This window comes from Megascapheus bottae, chromosome 28 (assembly GCF_031878675.1).
Source record: "Megascapheus bottae isolate mThoBot1 chromosome 28, mThoBot2.hap1, whole genome shotgun sequence".
Taxonomy (NCBI): Eukaryota; Metazoa; Chordata; class Mammalia; order Rodentia; family Geomyidae; genus Megascapheus; species Megascapheus bottae.
This window is the reverse complement of record NC_143536.1, coordinates 12425041-12439671: the sequence shown is the minus strand read 5'-3', so window position 1 is coordinate 12439671 and position 14631 is coordinate 12425041. Positions and strand designations below refer to the sequence as shown.

The window sequence follows — 14631 nt, the reverse complement described above, 5'->3', positions numbered from 1 at the left end:
TAAGAAATGTTCTTTAAACTTTTACGGGGGCATGGTACTAGGGTTTGAATTCAGAATACTTAAGCCATGCCCTCACTTATATTCTTTTTTCTTTGTGTTGGTCCTGGGGGTTGAACTCAGGGCTTGGGCCCTGTCCCTGATGTATATTTTTTTGCTCAAGGTTAATGCTCGACCACCTGAGCCACAGCTCCATTTTTGCTTTTTGGTGGTTAAATGAAGGTAAGAGTTTGGGGCTGGGAAGTTAGCTTAGTGGTAGAGTGCTTGCCTAGCATGCACAAAGACCCCATTCAATTCCTCCATACCACATACACAGAAAAAAGCCAGAAGTGGTGCTGAGGCTCAGGTGGTAGAGCTCTAGCCTTGAGAAAGTCCAAGGACAGTGCTCAGGCCCTGAGCTCAAGCCCAGGACTGGGGAAAAAAAAAAAAAAAAAAAAAAAAGTCTCATACACTCTCCTGCTTGGGCTGACTCTGAACCAGGATTCTCAGATCTCAGCCTCATGAGTCATTAGGATTACAGATGTGAACAACCAGCCATCACTTACATTCTTAAAAGAAAAATTACAAAAGTAATGACATCGTAGTTTTAAAAGAAAATGAACTTGGGCAGAGAATAAAAGGCCAGCTAATAAAAATGAACATACCTTTTCCAGAATCATGATAAGCAAAATAATAAGGCTGTATAATTGATACTTTTAGGGGTTGTTTTGGTAGTGGTAGTGGTACGAGGTCTTGAACTACGGGCTCTACTGCTTGCACTACACCTCCAACTTCAAATTTGTTTAAAAATATTACTTCAAGAGACTATTTTAAGATCATAAGCTCTGCATAAAATATCTGTAAATATCTGGTTAAGAGCTCAGACTCAAGAATTCAACCTACCCGGGCAAGTTATTTACTTACCTTGTCTCAATTTCCTCAATGGTAAAATTAGAATAATCGCACCAACCTCTGAGGATAATCCTGAACAAATTAAATGAATGAATACATACAAAATGCTTATAGTAGAGCCTGGCATATTTAAGTAAGTCTCAGTAGATAGTAAGCTAATATAAATGAATGATATTAATAATCACCAGCTATGTGGCCTTAAACCAATCATGTTATGCTTTAACACTACAATTCTACTGTACGTGGTAGCTGACCTAAATTCAACGGCCTAAATAAAGATCTAGCTAGTAATACTGTTCTATAGTCCTATGATTTTATCCACATCACTTTGAAATCCAAATAAATTATGAGTTATCCAATGAAACAGTAATGTAGCCCAGACACCAGTGGCTCATACCTGGAGGCTGAGATCTGAGGATCACAGTTCTAAGCGAGCCTGAGCAGGAAAGTCAGTGAGACTCTTTTCCAGTTCATTACCAAAAGGCCAGAAGTGGAGTAAACCTTGAGCAAAAAAGCTCTGGGACAGCACCCAATCACTGAGTTCAAGACCCAGTATGGTCACCAAAGAAAAAGTAACATAAAGGCAGAGCAAGACAGACAAGGATCTGGTTTTCTGAGAGTCCTTAAAATTTTGTTTTCAGGGTAAGGGTGTAATTCAGTAGCAAAGAATTTGCCTAACAGACAAGCCTTAGGTTTGTTAAATTTCTACTACATCAAAAAGCAAAAATAAATAAATAAACAGATAAGATAACCATCTTTCAGTTCATGCTGCAGCTTAGAGAACTAGCATACATAACATTCCCAAATCTGACCCTCAAAAGAAGGGGAGAGATGGTCTCGGCTTTGTTCTCTACAAAATGTACAGCCTTCCCTCCTGATAAGACTAAAGTTTACATACCAAAAAACAACCAATTTAATCATTTTAAAAATTAAGTTTACATTTGCTTATGCACTGTTTTGTTTTACAATGTAATAAAATGGGAAAAAATGTTTTTACCCCTGAACATATTTATATGTAAATACAAGCAGAGGAAATGTTATAGCAACAGCTAAATTTAGAAAAATACAGCTGAGTTCTGATTTTGGAACCCAGATGCTATGGCATAACAGAATATACATTTCTGTAGTCCCCATTATTCATGAGGTTAAAGCAAGATTATCTGGTCCCAGGAGTTCAAGACTATCCTGGGTAACAATAAGACGCTATCTCAAAAAAAGAAAGAATACTGGGGGGTGGGGCTGTTGGAAATGAGATATAGCATATAATACAAAGGAAAAAAAAACCCTGATAGGTATAAATGCCTAAATATACAACTCCGTGATTCTCTTAAACTGAACACACAAAATTAACAGTCTAAATGAAGACACAGAGCATTACCAGTTACCTCTGTGGCCCTTCTTGTCCTCATCACTAAGTACAATCATCATCGGATTTCCATTCCCATGGATAATCTGTTTTTGGAACTGGAGATGTGGCTCAAATGGTACAGTGCCAGCTCTGAGCAAAATGAGCCAGGCAAAGGAGCTAGACTCTGAGTTCAAGCCCTCGTACTAAACATCTTAGAAAAGGAGTATGTTTCTTTACACACTGGTTCTTTTATACATGCTTGAAATCAATAAGAAAAGTTCTATCTAAAGCCAGGTGCAGTGACTCACACCTGTAATCCTAACTACTCAGGAGGCTGGTTCAAAGCCAGCCAGGGCACTAAAGAATGTGAGGTTCTTATCTCCAATGAATCACTAGAAAACAGGAAGTGGGTAAGGCTGTAGCCTTGAGCTGAAGAGCTCAGGGACAGAGCCCAGGCAGGCAGAAAGAGAGAAAGAGACAGAGAGAGAGAGACAGAGACAGAGACAGAGACAGAGACACAGAGACAGAGAGGGAGACAGAGAGAGAAAGAAATGTTCTATTTAGAGGATGGGAGTGTAGCCTAGTGGTAGAGTACTGGCCTAGAATGCATAAAACCCTCAGTACCACACACTACTTCCCAAGCAATAAAAATATCTTATTTGTGAAAGACAAGGTGTTCAGAAGTTTAAAAACAAACATATGGTTTAGCTTTATTTCAAGAGCATCAATATTCACTAACATTCTATTCCCTAAGATTTTATTCTGCAGAATTATTTCTGTAGCTAAAATCCCTCAATTGTTCACTAGTATAAGTGCAAAAATGTCCATCACTACACATTTTATGCTTTAAGTTTTAAAAATATCTATTCACAACCTGGGGAACTGTGCTTAGGCCCAGAGTTCAAGCCCACGACCCTGACCAACAACAACAAAAATCTATTCACATCTGAAAAAAAAAAAAATCAAAACCTTTGGTGCGATTTGGAAACACACACACAAAATGAATGACAGGGAAGCAAACTGGGAAGAGGTAGAGGAGCAAGTACACAGCAGGAAGCATGAGGGCTAAGGTGTTGATTGAAAATGAATATGGTGAATTTAGGGTATCTTAATGTATGAAAATAGGACAATGAAGCCTGCTGAAACTGAAGGAGAGGGAAGAGTAATAAGGAGGGTAAATTCTTCGGGATACATTGCTTCTGTGTGCATAATACATGCAAATATAATTTTTTAAAAAAAATCTGCTGGGCACCACTGGCTCACACCTGTAAACCCTAAAGTTTCAGTGGACTGAGACTTTAAAACTGTGGTTCTAAGGCAGTTTGGGCAGCAGTCTGCCCAACTAACCAGGAAAAAAAAAAAAAAGACTAGAAGTGTGGCTCAAGTACTTGAAAAGTGGTAGAGCAAAAAAGTTAAGGGAGGGAGGGTGTGTGTGTGTGTGTGTGTGTGTGTGTGTGTGTGTGTGAAAGGTACCAAGACATGTGAAAGGGTATCAATGTATGTGAATTAATGCACCTTCGATATGGTAAATATCATGTAACCCTTTTATTAATTACAATTTAAAAAAATGAAAAAAAAAAAAAAAAGTTAAGGGACAGTGCCCAGACTGAGTTCAAGCTCTAGTACCAGGACACATACACGTACCACACACAATCTATAAATATACCTTCAAGCAACTCTATCAAGATATCAGTATCTATTAAATCATTATTTATTGAAATTCAGATATTTACATGTACACTAACCTCCAGATTTTCTAAATTTAAAAAATTGACAGGGCCAGGAGTTTGGCCTAGCAGTACAGTGCCTGACTAGCATATACCAAGACCCAGGTTCAATTCTTCCGTACAACATACATAGAAAAAGTCAGAAGTGGTACTGTGGCTCACGTGGTAGAGCTCTAGCCTTGAAAAAGCTCAATGACAATGCTCAGGCCCTGAGTTCAAAGCCCCAGGACTGGCCAAAAAAAAAAAATCGACAGTACTAGTTTAAACTCAGTACCTCACACTTTAAGCAGGTACTTTATCACTTGGGCCACACCTTTCCAAGCAATTTTTTTTAATATTTAAATTTTACCTTAAAAATAAACATATAAAGGCCAAGGTCAAGCAAAACAGCTCACATCTGTAATCCTAGCTACTCAGAAGGTACAGTCTGAGGATCACAGTTCAAAGCCAAGACTGGGCAAAAAAGTCCATGAAACTCTTATCTTCCACCCAGCTGGAAATGGAGTTGTGGCTCAAGTAGTAGAGTACTAACCTTGAGTGTAAAAGCTCAGGGACATCATACAGGCCCTGAGTTCAAGCCCCAGAGTGACACAGAAAAGACCAGGGGGTTGGTGGTACAGTGCCAATCAGTGAATGCAGCAGATTTGGAGTTCAAGTTTGGGTCCTAGGGAAAACACACACACACACACACACACACACACACACACACACACCAGAGTTATGGAGATGATATTGAGGTAAGTAAGTTAGGTTTTGTAGATTTATTTATTTTAGATATCTGATATCACACTTGATATTTAACATACACCAGACTTATAGAACTTGTTCAGGGGATGTCAACAGGAAAACTAGTTTATGCTAAGTCTTGGATTTACAAAGTTCTTTAAAACTGACTTTTGAGATATCCCTCCGATTTCTCAATCAGCATATAGGAAGAAAAAAAAGCAAGTTGAATCCTCCATTGCTCCTATATCATACAGATAACACATTATATATGCAGACACTAACTAATGGGTTGCCTTTTTTTAGTAGCAGTCTACAAAATAAATACACTCACTTATATATAGTCTTGCCAACAGGAGAGACATACACAGAAAATGGAATTATAAAGAGCTTAACTTTTTTGTACTCTTGAAAGTACCTTAAGGGAAAATAAAGGTATACCTGAAAGGTTGATTTAAAATTAATGACTTTTCCCGTAAAAATACTTTCTCTGCACATCACATGAAAGAATCTAACTTATGAAAATGTAAGTATTAATTTTCCATTATACTTTATTTACATGCATAAGTAAATGGAATTTTTAGTGCCTGAGCTGGCTTTGAACCTCAATCCTCAAATCTCAAACTCCTAAGTAGCTCGTATTACAGGTGTGAGCCACCATACCCAACGTTGAGCTAAAACCTTTTATGGTGAAGCTTAGATTAAAAAGTAACATGGTAAAGGGTTAAACAATCCCTAAATCCTGAAAGTTTACTATGTACAAGGCAGTACAAGAAGTGCTAGGGAGTAAGAGCCTCAATAGCCACCAGTTCCTACCTTTACTGAGTTTTCGGTCTACTCTACATATGATGTCACACCCTCGGCACAGAGCCTCAAACAAGTTACAACACACATCCCTGATAAATGATGGCCTGAAATTCTTGTGGGGATCTAGGAAGATATATGTGAAAATAGTTCATAAATCATACTACTAAAGGAAAAAGGCAATATTGACTTTTTGTGTAAAGCACTATATACAGCAATCACCTTCTCACAAATTATCTTTAGCTGGCAAAAAAAAATAGTCAAGCTATTTAATTATAATCTCCTTTCACAACTCTAAGATTTTATTATTATCCTCTGACAATGAGCCATATGAAATAACTGAAAAGTTCTCCATATGGGATAAGAAATAAAAAAATAAGTCTCTTTATTTTTTTCTAGTACTAAAGCACAGTATTCCCTGATTTCAAAATTATGGAGGAAGGGGAACAAGTAAAAAACAACTTACCATGTCACTTTTTTTTTTTTTTGCCAGTCCTGGGCTTGAGCTCAGGGCCTGAGCACTGTCCTTGGACTTTCTCAAGGCTAGAGCTCTACCACCTGAGCCTCAGCACCACTTCTGGCTTTTTTTCTATGTATGTGTTACCGAGGAATCGAACCTGGGTCTTCGTGCATGCTAGGCAAGCACTCAACCACTAGGCCAAACTCCCAGCCCAAACCATGTTACTTTTTTAATCTAAGCTTCACCATAGAAAGTTTCAGCTCAATGCTGGGCATGGTGGCTCACACCTGTAATGCAAACTACTCAGGAGGCTAAGATCTGAGGATAGTGCTTCAAAGCCAGCCTGGGCACTAAAAAAATCCATGAGACTCTTATCTCCAATTAACTACCAAAAACTCAGAAGTGGCACTGTGGCTCAAGGAGTAGGGCAGTAGCCTTGAGCTAAAGAGCTCAGGGACAACGCCTAGGCCAAGGGGTAGGGTGAAAGGTAGCCTTGAGCTGAAGGGCTTAGGAACTTCAACCAGGGCCAGCATTCAAGTCCCACTGACCAAAAAAAAAAAAAGTTTCAACTCAAGAAAGCATTTTTTTTAATGTTATAGACTTAGGCTCTTCCAAATAGAATGACGGGTTAATTGTGGTACTTTGCAAGCAAAGAAAAGCAAGTAGCAATTATTCATCTCTTCACTTACTCACTCTAAGACCTAAACTCTTAAAAGAACAGAGATACGTTATAACTAAATTGCTCTCTAAAAGCATCTTGTGCCATGTGAGTGTGTATGTGCTTGTTGTATATGTGTGGTATTAGGGTTTGAATTCTTGTTAGGCAGACACTTTACTACTTGACTCATTCTGAGCATTGTATGGGCACTTATGGGCACTCACATAGATATATAACTGATGTAAACCTGAACCTATCCAAAATGATGCTATCTCTGTTACCTAGTATGTCTTAAGGGGAGAAAAGTACTTAATTAGCATAAGTTTATGTGCTGTGTTCATTAAATTTACAATATATAACAAAATTATGAAGTATTTTGCTATGAAAATAAAAGCTCTAAAGTAACCAAACTTTACAACTTTACTTGAGGCTTTTCATTTGTTTTATGCTTCACTATCTTTTTTATTATTATTTTATTAGTGTGTGTGTGTGTCTAAGAGAGAGAGAGAGAGAGAGATTATGTGATACCAAAGAGTGGAACCCAGGGCCTCATACATGCTAGGCAAGCACTTTACCACTATGCCACATTCCTTGTCCATGGAGCTTGCCATTTCTTGCCTACAGGAGCTCTTCTACCTGCAATGTCCAAGTACCATGTCCCTAAACAACTGCTTGGTAGTTGGTGGTGGTGATGGTGGTGGGTGGGGCGGGGGGGGGGGGGAGGGTGTTATTTTTTTTGGAGGGGGGGGTTGGTAGGTCATGGGGCTTGAACTCTGGGCCTAGTCACTGTCCCTGAGCTCTTCAAAAGCTCAAGGCTGCCACCCTACCCCCTAGAGCCCCAGCCCAACTTCCCATTTTCCAGTGATTAAAATTGGAGATAAGAGTCTCACATTCTTTAGTGCAGGGGCTAGCTTTGAACCTCAATCTTCAGATCTCAACCTCCAGAGCAGCAAGGATTACAGGCTTGAGCCAGTGCTCCCAGCTAAACAACTGTTTCTTCACAACCCATAAGAAAAATATATTTTCACACCACATCCTAGCACATATATATAAGCATAGTTTCAAAAAGCAATAAACAAGTACTGGTTTCCAAATCAAGTTACTTTTATCATATGCAATACACTAATATATTCTTCTCAAAGCACATTGATTGTCCCGTGATATGACATTGCCATCTACCATTTAGAAAACACAATTCTAAAACTTTACACACAAATTGTGTAAACCTTATACTGATATCTACCACAGCTCCAACAAAGGAAAAATGAGTAAAATGTAGCAAGTCTATTCCAACTACAGAGCTTGGCATAAACAAAAGATATCCAGATCCCCCAAGAGTGCCTGCAACACTGTGACCATTCCTATTAGCTGGTGATAAAGTTGAAAGGTTTCATCACAGAAAAGGAAACCTTTTCTGGTGCCCTATTGGTGACCTTAAGAAATTCTGACATGTACCAAGTTTAACACCATTTAACAAGCAAACTCTTTCAAGAAAATAAACAGAATTCTAGGTCCTGGAGTTTAGACTAGTGGTAGAGTGCTTGCCTCGCATGTGGGAAGACCCAGGTTTGATTCCTCTGTACCACATATCTAGAAAAAAGCTGGAAGTGGTGCTGAGACTCAAGTGGTAGAGCTCTAGTGTTGAGAAAGTCCAAGGACAGTGCTCAGGCCCTGAGCTCAAGCCCAGGACTAGCAAAAAAAGAAAAAAAGAAAAGAAAAGAAACGGAATTCTAATGCAATAGAATTCTAATGGCATCCTCTTAACACTTTTAAATTGCTTTCCATATACACCAATCCACTTGATCTTCCCTGACTGCCCAGAGAAACAGATTGCTCTTCCCCCTTTCACTAATGAGGGAACTGGAGCTCAAGAGGGTCAAGTGGTTTGCCAGAAATGACAATGAAGAGCACAGCTCAAGATTGAACTCAGGACTTAGGGTCTATCACTGTCATGCGAAAACAATTTTCACACCAGGTAGACAGCAAAAGAGGTATTCCCAGCACTGAGGACGCCCAAGAAGGAGAATTTCAAATTCAAGGCTGGTCAGGCTAAATAGCAAGATGCTTGCAGTTGCTCTCTCAAGCTCACACACACACACACACACCTCCCTCTCTCTCTCTCTCTCTCTCTCTCTCTCTCTCTCTCTCTCTCTCTCTCTCTCTCTCTTCTAAGAACTTTTCATTTTAAACACCTTATACAAATATGAACTTAATAGTCTTATTAAGTTTCTTGATACAGCACAAAAGATGAAAGCATACCAGCATTAGTATCACAAAATCATGATTAAAAATAGCAATGACAGTAACTTTGGTAGCCTCTAAAATTACTATGAGTCCTAGTTCAAACCAATATGGATATGATTTCATAATTTGTCTTAAACCAATGTCTCACTGATCATAAAATTAGATATAAATTCTGCCAAACTGGGTGGTCTACGAGAAGTAACTACTCATATAAATTGCACAAACTTCTCCCAAACCATTCATAGTCTGTGGCTTCAAACCAAATTATGATGTTCCCTATGTGAAACCCAATTTGATTTCAACATTGAGTTACAACAGCATAAGCATGTTGTTTCTGCAAAATACTTGCAACATGTGCTCAAATTTTCAGAGCACTTTTGGGCAATGTATAAAAGCCATGATCCAAAAGCAAAACCTGAGACATAGTGTCCTTTGTTTCTCATGCATTTAAAATGATATCAAAACCAAATTCTGTATTACAAACTGCAAATTATAATGAGCTTTGAACCTAGGGCTTTACTAAGCCCTACCACTTGAGCCATATTTCCAACCCCATAATTAGAAATGCTTAAAAATATAGGCAGGGCCTGTAATCCTAGCTACTCAAGAGGCTGAGATCTGAAGATCGAGGTTCAAATCCAGCCTGGGCACTAAAGACTCGTGAGACTCTTATCTCCAATTAATCACTAGAAAATGGGAAGTGAGGCTGAGGCAAAAGGGGTAGGGTGGTAGCCTAGAGCTGAAGAGCTCAGACACAAAGTGCAGGCCCAGGGGTTGGGCGGTAGTCTTGAGCTCAAGAGCTCAGGGACAGTGCCTAGGCCCACAGTTCAAGCGCCATGTATATATGATAGACAGACAGACAGATCGATAGACAGACAGACAGACAGATAGATAGAGGCAGGCATTGTGGCTCACACAGCTGTAATACTAACTACATCAGGAGGCTCAGATCTGAGGATCCTTATTCCAAGCTAACTGGGACAGGAAGGTCCATGAGACACTTATCTCCAATTAACCACCAGAAAACCAGAAGTGGAGCTGTGGCTCAAAGTGGTAGAGCCTTTTGCCTTGAGCAAAAGAGCACAGGGATAGCAGCACCCAGGCCCTGAGTTCAAACCCCATGACAAAAAAAAAAAAAAAGGATGGAATCCGACTAGTCAACAAATACAGGCCCTTGATTATACAGATGAAGAAACTGAAAACCAAAAACTGATATTCCCAACAGCAATTAATGACACAAATGTCTACCAATCCAGAGCTTCCCCATTACTCTACTATATACCATTCTGCATTTAATAAAATGTGCTCTTTTAAATAAAATCATTAACCACTCTAAAAAAATGTTAAATACATCTAAACTCAGAAAGGCTAGGAACCATGGCTCACACCTGTAATCTGAGCTACTTGGGAGGAGGGGGAAGATCAAGACTCAAGGCCAGCCCAAAAACTGATCTAGACCCCATATCAGTCAATAAGGCCTGGTGTGGTGCTGCACAAGAGGTTTAAGTTGGAAGTTTTTGTTCTGAGGCCAACCATGTAGCAAAAATATCAGACCCATCAGAAAAACAAGCAAAAGAGAAAAGGATGGTGGAGTGACTTTAGTTGTCTAAAGCCTGCAGAGCAGGAAAATACTACTAAATAAATGAATACTTATAAGAATACATAAAATAAATACATAAGTAAAACAAACTAAAACTAGACAACAGGGTAGGATTGAATGATAGTCTTTACAGAAACAGAATCTCTTGAAGGAAAAATCAAAAGTTACAAGGAAGGAAATGAAAATGGCTTATTAATCTAATGCAAGGTATCAAGTAGCTTTTAACAACTCATGCTGCCATCAACTCCCCTACTTCTTTTTCTATACCAATACTAATCAGTTACCCAAAAAAGATCTGTAAGCATAAAATTGCTGAGAACTCTGTTAAGCACTGGAAATATCAGGAAACAAAACAGTATCAGGTGCACCTCTATAAAAATACTCCTCCATAAGACAGGATATTTACCAAACTCCTTTACAACCCTACACAACTATAAGAATACTTTCTTCTCACCACACACCCTCTGAAACATGAATACTTCCTTTGGTAACTCAGAATTCCACTTTACCACAGAAAGTATTAAGGAGAAATTATGGCAAACTTTTAAACTGTTTTACCACTCCTCACAGCCTGGGGCAAATTTCAGGAACTATTCACAATCTGTAGTACACCTTCCTGGTTCCCAGCTCTGCTCTCAAATGGCTCTTAACACACACATCCTACCCACTGTTTTACTAGAAACTACTCAGAAGCCCGAAAAACTACCATGATGTTGGAATATTGGGAAGCATTGCAGTAGGCTCCTTTGTGGACCGAAACAGACTTAGTGCCCCACCTCTGCTTTTTTTCCTTTAGATTTGTCCTTTTTAAGGCACCATCTAATTTTAAAACATGCATTCTAATGACTGACACACTAATTCACCGGGTCCTATATGAAACCCAAGAATCAGTGAAATATTTCTAATGAATGGTCTTTAAGGAGGCAACCACTGAACCAGGCCTACAAGCTAAGAAACCCGAGTTAAGTTTCTATGTCTTCATTAACAAGTGGGGCAACACCAGTGTGCTAGCTACCAGAACTATTCTTGGTCACCTGAAAGTGAGGGCAGTAGATCCAATAAGCACTCAATCCACAATTTTAAGACCCTCTAAATTTAGTTCAGTAACACACTGTGCAAATCATCGACACACCTTACTGGGTCTCCAAGAATATACAACTAACAGAAATCATGCAGGTCTCAAACAGATAAGAAATCATCTGTAATTCAACTACGACCTCTGATGGTATCACCTGTTCACATTGTGAGAAATTAAGTTGAACTTCAAACAGAAGGCTATGTGATATATATATATAATATATGAAATACATGTATATGAGATATGTGTGTGTATATACGTGAATATATGTAAAATATGGATATGTATATTTCTACAGTACACGTTTATATATATATATATGAGAAATAGAGATGAAAAATAATAGAGCTCAGAACACAGAGTGGATGTCAAAACACCATAACAATAAGAATTTAAATGCTGCATCTGGGAGAAGACACCTGGACATCAACGTCTAACAGTAGGCCAGGTACAAAACTCCCCAGTGAGATGATTATCAGACTCTAGAGGGGCCTATTAAAGTGACCATCAAATCTACCCCATAATTTTGACCTGAGTTTTCCAGCCCCAAGTACAATCAACAATATCATCTTATGGGTCATGAGATGCAATGCATCAAGCACAATTTCTACCCAAGAAATAACACTGTAACCTTTGGCGGAGCAGCTCGGCCAGGGTTCCCCCCACACACACCCCCCAGACTCCCTCCACCGCCCCGAGCCATCCTTCCCACCCCAAATTCGCGGCCAGGTCCCGAGGATGCCCCGGAGGAGTGGTCAGGCGGACACTCCTCCTTTCCCACCAGGCCCCGATCCCGCACGGCTCGTCCCCCCGCGCAGCCTCGGGCCCGATCCCCGGACTCCCGCCGCTCCGGGCTCCCCCAGGCCCCCGGCCAGGCCGAGGGGGGGGGGCGCACGCCCACCTTCCCGGAGGGCTCCGCACGGGCTCGTCCGCGCCGGGTCCCAACAGGCCGCCCGGGCCCGGGACCCCGCCTCCCCCGCGCCGCGGGGTCACCCCCGCTGCCCGCCGGGGAGCCCAGGCGGGGCTCCCGTACCCCACCCCTCCGGCCCTGCCCACCCGCCGCGACCCCAGCCGCCGCCCCCTCCGCGGGTGACAGCCGGCCGGCCCCAACGCCAGCGGCTCCTCACCAACCACCCGAGGCTCCGGGGATGGGCTTCTTACCGGGCGGCAGGACATGGCGAGGCCCGCCACGGTACGGCCTCCTCCGCCACCCCACGAGGCTCCCGGCCAGGGCTGGCGGGGGGCAGCGCCTGGGCCGCTGGAGCGTCTCGTCCGGCTGCTCCTCAGCCGCCGCCGCCGCCGCCGCCGCCGCCTTCTCACAACCACAACAACATGGCGGCAGCGGCCACACAGAGCGCGCTCCCAAGGCTGAGACGGGCCGTGAGCGGGCACGCGCGCGCACTCACACTCGGCGCTCCGACGGCGGCCGGGGAAAGGGGGCGGGGCGAGGGCGGGGCGAGGGCGGGACGGGGGCGGGGTCTCGGGTCCCGCCCGCCAGGTCCGTGGGCGGGGCTCCAGCCCGAAGGAATGTCCGGGGCTGCAGAGAGGCTGTCCCCAGCCTGGGAAAAGAAGCCAGACGAATGAAAAATGATGAATAAGAGGCAATCAAGCACACGCTGGTGTGCGGGTGGGAAACCCAGTGGGAGGCCTAATGAGGAGATAGAGAGATAGATAGATCGTTGAAATCGTGTGTATGAAAATTGTTGAAATTGTTTTAGGAAGAGGGGCTGCGGTGGGGAGGCGTAGGGGATGAGGTTGATTAGAATACATTGTATACAAGTGAGAAAATGCCATGAAGAAGCTTCTCCCACCCCCCCCCCATAAACTAGTATGTGTTTTTAAAAATCCATTCTGAAAAGAAGAAAACAAAAAGTGGTGCTACCGATGGTTTTTTGTTTTGTTTTTTTGTTTTTTGGGTTTTTTTTGGCCAGTCCTGGCTTGAGTTTGGACTTTCTCAAGGCCAGAGCTCTACCACTTGAGCCTCAGCACCACTTCTGGCTTTTTTCTATGAATGTGGTACCGAGGAATTGAACCCCGGGTTTTCATGCATGCTAGGCAAGCACTCCACCACTAGGCCAAACTCCGGGTCCTGGTGCTACCGATTTTTAAACTTTCATTTTACTGTTTGCTCTTTATTATTGTCTTTTTGGTTGTTAGGATGATGTCAGAGGGGTTACCTGAGTAAGGTAAGGAGTATTATTATCTTTAAGTAGTAATACAATAATGCTTAAGTTCAATTTGTCCGTTTATGAGTACAGTGCACCTTGATCAGCATCACCCCTCTTTCTTTTCTTTCTTTTTTTTTTCCCCAGGCTTCAACTTAGGGCCTGGGCTCTGGGGCTTTCTGCTCAAGGTTAGTGCTCCACCACTTTGAGCCACAGCTCCACTTCAGATTTTCTGATGATTAATTGGAGATAAGAGTCTGGCAAACTTTCCTGCCCCTGCTGGCTTCACAATTTTTAGATCTCTGGTGCCTGATTAGCTAGGACTACAGGGGTGAATATCAACACTCTGCCACTATCACCCTTTCCATCTGTCCCAACCCTATCCATCCCCTCAAGGTGTTGGGTTTTGTTTGTTTGTTTTTTACAAGTCCTAGGACTTGAACTCAGGGCCTGAGCTTGGGCTTTCTCAAGGGTAGAGCTCTACCACTTGAGCCACAACACCATTTCCAGCTTTTTCTATGTATGTAGGACTGAGGAATTGAACCCTAGTCTCTGTGCATGCTAGGCAAGCACTCTACCACTAGGCCAAACTCCCAGTTCCTTAATAGATTCACTTTCTATCCACTGCATTTTCATATTATGCTTGTAACTTTTCTGGAAGATGATGGGAAGAACAAGTCAAAGGAATTTGAGATATTCTTTTTGACATCTGTCTTAAAATTGTTTACTTGCAACTTTATTGTCTCTCTACCACTACCCCTCCCCCCAGCAACAGAAGAGCTACTTAAACATAAGATTGTTTTTTCTTGTTTATCACCGAGCTTCCCCCCAACTTAAGATTGTGCAAGGAGTACACAGCCAAGTTTCCTGATTAAGGGATAACATTATTGACACAATTCATCTAAATAAATCTTCACAACTCTAATAGATATCGTT

The 14631-nt window shown here is 41.7% G+C and overlaps 1 protein-coding gene across 4 annotated transcripts in view; it reads right to left on the bottom strand.

Moving 5' to 3' along the window:
* Positions 1-12915, bottom strand: part of Mtmr3 (myotubularin related protein 3) — a 107960-nt gene extending 95045 nt beyond the window's left edge. For 3 of the 4 annotated variants that reach the window (XM_090320448.1, XM_090320450.1, XM_090320451.1), the window contains exon 1: positions 12692-12915. The gene's annotated coding sequence lies outside the window, so the exon portion shown is untranslated. The remainder of the gene's footprint in view (positions 1-12691) is intronic. The other variant, XM_090320449.1, reaches the window with a different exon arrangement.
* Between the last annotated feature and the right edge of the window lie 1716 nt (positions 12916-14631).